The sequence below is a fragment of the Carya illinoinensis genome, chromosome 6 (assembly GCF_018687715.1).
Source record: "Carya illinoinensis cultivar Pawnee chromosome 6, C.illinoinensisPawnee_v1, whole genome shotgun sequence".
Lineage (NCBI taxonomy): Eukaryota > Viridiplantae > Streptophyta > Magnoliopsida > Fagales > Juglandaceae > Carya > Carya illinoinensis.
Window position 1 is genome coordinate 2,077,580 of NC_056757.1, and position 7,198 is coordinate 2,084,777.

Genomic DNA, 7,198 nt, shown 5'->3' on the forward strand with positions numbered 1-7,198 from the left:
GTGGTCTTTTATTTTTAACCAACCACTATAATAAAAGTCTAAATTATTTTAAATTTATCCAATTCAATATGAAAGATTTTTGAGCCACATTATATAAAATTTGGCCAAGCAAAGCCAATGAGATGCCCTAACAAGCTACACCAAGTAAGAAATATAGAACAATTAATTCATATAGACCGCCATTGTATTTGCAGGTTTTCTTAAGGATATTGATGATAAATGCATATATATACTCAAGGTACGTACAAACTGATAGTTATAATTTGCCATCATTGATAAATGCATGCTAGCTACTACTCACATCATAATAAATGCATACAATAAAAGTTGGCAGTGATGGATATCTGTATTTGAAATTGGAAACAAAACTAGTTAATGAAATTAATGCCTTTTTCTTTGAACTGCATGCATTGTCATGTCCTTAATTCATGTCCTCTATTCACACATGATACACACACATGAAATTTATATCGCACTCAGATTCATCCACCATTCATCAATTTCTGCAATTGGTAGGGTCATGACGTGGTAGAGATTCTTTAATCATGCGGGTAGAGAGGATAATATTCTAATTTTATTTATATATCTTCATTTGTTGGGAAAGAATGTTGTGATCGATCTGTTGTGATAAGGATATAGTCTGGACATTCATGCTGTGTTTTAAACTTTGTATCACCGTTATCAGCTAGCTAATTCGTGCGCAGGCATCGGCAAGATATCTCCTGCAATCACTACAACAAATATGGCTTTTAGTGACAGATTATAAATAGTGACGGTTTCCAAACTGTGACTAAAACGTATTTACTGTGACGGTTTGTGAGAACTGTCACTAAATGTTGGGCAAGAATTTCAAAACGTTCGGACGTTTCCCATAATACGTTCGAACGTCACAGTAACGTTCGAATGTTATGTATATTTACGTGCGAACGTAAAAAAATTAACGCGAACGTTCGAACGTTTTAACTATTTACGTGCGAACGTGAATATATTAGCGCCAATGTTCGAACGTTAATGTGATAAAGTTCGAACGTTATATGTAAAATTACATAAATTAACCATAATATATATTTTTTTTAATAGTAAGGTTGAGTAACGTTATATTAAAAAAAAATTAAGAGTAGAAATTAAGCTACACAATACATACATTAAATATTTGTGTCCATTACATATGTCGAAAATAAAAAACGTTCGAATGATAAATTTTTACAAATCACTTTCAGAACTGCTGGTTTACAAAAGATCGAAACTCCTCAGTCAATGTCTCAACCTTATTGTTTAGCACATCTACATGATGTGCAAGATGTGTGACAGCCTGATCTATATGTGCAATCTGTCTATCGATCTGTCGGTCTATATGCGCCTTCATATCTGTCATCATTGTATCAACCCAAGCAGATCGCACATTCCCAGGAGATGTAACTCCCGGCTGCTGACTAGTACTCGCCGACGGGCGAGCAACATCGGCCCCAGACTCAGTCGGGGGAACAAGATCTGGCGTAGGACCAGACTGACGCCGAGCTGAGCCTCTCTCCTGTCCAATGCTCCGGCGGTGTGTGGTTATGTCGATAGGGCTCATCTGGTTTATCACCATCTCCTCCGCCTGGAGTGGCACTCCTCGGGCTAGTAATAAGCGGCTGATGATGACTCCGTACGGGAGATTATCCGTGGTAACGATGCTGGCCTCGTAACGGATCCGCTCAAATATAACAAGGGGCAAGTCAATGGACTCACCACGTGCCAAGCCAATCAGGAACTGTGCACGAGCCCGACTGAATGTGCTCTTATGTGCCACCGGGTCTACATTTGTTGCAACAAAAATGTGCAACATGCGAAAGAAAGGCAGCAGCTGATTCTGGCTGAAGGAGTTCGGCCTATCGAGCTTTGTGCGGTCCGTGCCAGTGAGGATGTAGAAATCCTGGTCCCGCTCATCGTCACCAACCTCAGCAGCAATAGGATCGCCCTCGGGTCGATCTTCTTCATGACTGGGCATAAACTCAACAGGGCCCGAAGATGAAGCAGAAGCAGCTGGATCTGCCTCGAATATGCCCGGGGAAAATGCAGCTGCTATGTCATCAGCCTGAGCAGCTGTCGACTCAGGTAGCATACGCGGAATCTGGAGCAAGTCGGCGAGAACATCCGCCGAGAACTGAAACTGTACACCGCGTACACTGAGAGTATGGGATGATGCATCGTTAGGCATGGTGGCCATCCCAATGTAAAACTCTCGAACCATTGTGGGGTAAATCTTTCCCCTCAATGTGCATATGGGGCCCCAGCCTCTGGTGACGAAGACGTCTCTCAGCGTCTTTCGCTCCCAGCTGAGCTCATCAAACTCATTAATGAGGATTTCTCATTCCCCCATAACAGTTCGTGCCCCCAGTCGAGCGATGTCCGGATTGCCTCCATCCCTCCCTCGCTTCCTTGTCGTCATATACTGAGCCATATCCTGAAAATAAAAAAAAATATATAAGTTATAACATTTTAAAAAAATGATTATAATCACAGATACATACGTATTATGACATATATGGATTATACTAAAAATTAAAATATCATCCTTATAAATTTACATAATTTTGCGAGTAAAACTTTTAAAGAAACTCACTTTTTCAATATATAAAATAATAATACCTAAAAGAAACAATATAAAAAAATTTTATATTGTAAACGTTCGAACGTTAATACAATGTACGTTCGCACGTTAAAATACGTCCGAATATACAAAGATGAAACGTTCGGACGTTTTTATCGAACGTTTCATTCAAACGTTCGATAAAAACGTGCGAATAAGTTCATTACGTCCGAACGTATTACCTAAACGTTCGGACGTAATGAATTTGAATCGTCATACGTTAGGACGTTCTTACTAGCCGAAGAAGACCAACGGATTACGTTCGAACGTTTTATCCAACGTTACGTTAAAGCGTTGGATAAAAACGTTTGCACGTAAAACTAATACGTTCGCACGTAACAATATAACGTGCGAACGTATTGAATACAAAAGGTCACACGTTCGGACGTTGTGTCGTGACGTCCGAACGTTACGACACGGAATCGCTGAGTCGACTCAGCCATTACCGAAAGCTTCGAAACGCATGTTTCGAAGCCACAAACAACCAAAATATGAATTTCAAAAGATGGGAAATGTTTCTACGGTCCTATTCTATCATTTTACTGCGAATGGTGGCCGGAAATGCAAGTTTTATAACCGGGCTACGGTGGGTTTCGAATTTTTGAAACCCACCAATTAAAAGCAAGGAAATAGAAGAGGGAGAGGGCACATTACCTTTTAGTGACGGTTGCGGTGGCGGATGGCGACGGTTGCGGCGGCGTGCGTGGCGGAGAGGATGAGAGAGTTTGAGTTTCCGGACCGGTTTCGTACAAGTTATGGCCTGGAAACCATCGTGCCTGGCCTTATATACAGTTAACGTCCGAACGTTAATTAATTAACGTTCGGACGTTAACTCCACAGGCGAACGTTATGTATATCACGTTCGGACTTAAAATCATACGTGCGAACGTGATACTTTTACGTTCGGACGTTTTGTTAACATGCGAACGTAAATCTATTATGTTCGGACGTCAATCGAAACGTCCAAACGTTTTGGTTATAACATTCGAACGTTGTTACACTATATATTATATTATATATATTATATAATATATATAATGTAATATATATTATATTACCTATATATTACTATATAATATATAATATTATATATTATATAATGTATAATATTATATACGTATAATATACGTATATTATATACTATATAGTGTTATACTATATAGTATATAGTATATTACACTTATGTTCTATATAGTGTATACTATATAGTGTTATAGTGTATGTAGTTTTAATACGTATATAGTGTTATATACGTATTATTGAAACCGTTATTATATAGTATATATTATATAGCACTTTATAATGTTAATATATATAGTATATATTATATAGTAGTATTATATAGTTATTTATATATCCAATACTATAGTGTATATACTATAGTATCTATATAATAACTATAGTATATTATATAGTAATTATATAGTCTATAATATATATATAGTATATACATATAAAGTATATGTATAGTATACTAAGTATTACACTATATTTGTAGTATATATACTATATTATATACAAGTAGTATATATAACATAGTACTAGTACTATATTATATCTATAATATATTTACTATATAATATATTATACGATATTATATAGTTATTATATATAGATAACATACTATATAATACTTATACTATATTATAGACTATAATATAGATAATATAGTATATAATACTTATACTACATTATAGACTATAATATAGATAATATATTATATAATATTTATACTACATTAGTATATAACTATATTACTTTAATATAGTTATTAGATATACTATATTAAAGTATACTATACTAGGATAATATACAATTTTTCCAATATAATATATTATAATATACTTGTTATAACTATAATATATAATAAGTATATTATATATTATAGTTATAATATAATATATATTTTATATATATTATATTTATATAAAGTAATAATATATATATAGTACATTCTTATATAATATTTATGTTATATATTATATAATTGGTACAAATTATATATTAATTAATATTGTATAATTTATAATTTAATATATAAGTATATTATGAGGAATATACTAAATATATAATATGTAAATAATAATATTAACGTTCGAACTTAAATTCTGACGTTCGGACGTTATAATAAATTCGGAGGAAAATTTCCCGCTTAAACCAAATTTGCACAGTACGTTCTAACGTACTATTTTAACGTTCGAACGTTACTGACGAATACGTTGGATGGACGTACATACGTGCGAACGTACTGTATAATTATTGGGCGGGATAATTTTACGTTCGAACGTTAATGAATAAACGTTCGCACGTAAAATGAAACGTTCGAACGTTTATTAATGAACGTCCGAACGTTAATTGCATAACAAGCAGAAAATAAAACTTTCACGCACGGGAAAGCAGATTCATTTCTGCTTTCCTCCGTGCGTGTTAGAGTGAGAGACAGAGAGAGTTTTAGAGAGACGGAATGCTAAAGGAAGTGGAAAGCAGTGGGGAGAGAGAGAGTTTTAGAGAGAGGAAGAGAAGAAGTGGAGGGTTATAGTGAGTATATGTTTGCAAAGGTATTTTTTTAAGCATTAAGGTAAATGGTTTTTCTCATTTTTTATTTGTAATATACATGATAATTATCAATGTTTTATTTCATATATATTTAACTAACTAGTATTGTGTATTTTTTGAAGGATCATTTGTTGTGAATTGTTGAGAAGTTGTGATTTTTGAAGAAGAATTTATTTAAAGCACAAGGTATATATACTAAACTCTATTGTTATATTTTATTGTGGATATAAGTTGTGATTAAGTTTGTGTTGTTTGGATGAATTAAAAAGAAAAATTATTGTAATTGAATATGTTTATTCTTAATGTGATAATGTTTTAGTATAGTGTATGTTTTTGAATAATAATTATTTGTTAGTTTATGTGTCTATTTTAGTAATTTGTTGTTATAAAAGAATATATATAACAATTTATTTAATAAATAAATTGTTATATTATTTGTGTAAGAATAACAATTTTGGTATATAATTTATTGGATGATCATAATTATAAATTATAATATTACAATTATAACTATTATATATATAATTAGTTAAATAACTAATATAATAAATTATCACATGACCCTAAGTATCAATTATAAGGCATAACTATTTAGTAACTATATTAAAAAATCGTATTACTAAAATTATAATATAAATAAGTATTATAAAATAATAATACTTATTTATCTAATAGCTCAATAATCCTAAATATTTTATCTAATAATATATAGTATAGAGTATATTAGTATTAATCCATAATAATAATTATCATGTAATGTATAGTATAAAAAAATGATTAATAAGAAATAGATAAGTAATTATAATAATAGTTACTTATTTAATAACTATATTTTATTATAATAATTATAATAATTTTGGCAATAATAGTAATTATGTATATAATAACTGATATTGTTTAAGTGTTATCAATAATAATTTTGGCAATAATAGTAATAATTATATAATAAGTGTTATTAGTAAGTTATATTTGTAATTATAAGATATTTTATAGTAGTGTTATATATTATATAGCTGATAAATGACATATAATATAATAAATAAGGAATTATATAAGTCTACAAATAATTTCTAAGTGTTATCAATCATTAATAATATAAATATTATTAGTACATCGGTATAATTCAAACAATGTGCGCTAATTTATTGTTGACTTTTTTGTTAGATATTGTATAACATTGCATAAATAACCTTAGACCCGTTTGGGAATTAGTGTACATTTAGGTGTACATTAATTCCTGAATTGTCCAGTGTGGACAGTTTGAGATTATATTATCTGTATTGCACATAAACGTTATTCATACTTTGAACGTTTAGTATGAAATTTCGGTGTCTTCCTCATTTGTTCTTTGGGTATACTGTTCTTAGGGTCATAATCCCTATATGTGAACATGTATACTTGGAGAACTATGGGGAAGTGCTGCCGAAATTTTTACTAACATTCAAAGTAGTAGAGTGACGGGAATTGTGCAATATGGAGAATATAATCTCGAATGGGATAGGACCAACTACCTTGAGAAAGAGTACTTTGAACATGATGTATCATGACATGCATGTGTATTTAACTTTACCTTAATTACTAAAAAATTAGATGCTTTTAGAAATGGATAAAAGTTGGATGCGTCTACGCGATAGACTTGGAAAAGATTACATACCCTATGCGCGTGGAGTAAGGGCTTTCATTGATTTTGCAAAGGCGTCTGCTGATAGTCGTGGTTACATTAAATGTCCATGTCGAGGTTGTAAAAATTTGTGTGCGATCGGATTGGATGAAGCTGAAAGTCATATATTTGTGAATGGTATGGATTTGGGCTATACTCGATGGGTACTGCATGGTGAGCCGTATGCTGAATCAGCGGATGACTTATTCAGTCAGCGGGAAAATTTGCACAACGTGGATGATGATTATGAGCGAGATGAGATGGAGGAGATGTTGAGTGACATTGGAGCTGGGATGTTTATGGATGAGGTTGACGACAATGGCTCAAGTGGGCGACGGAATGATTCAGAT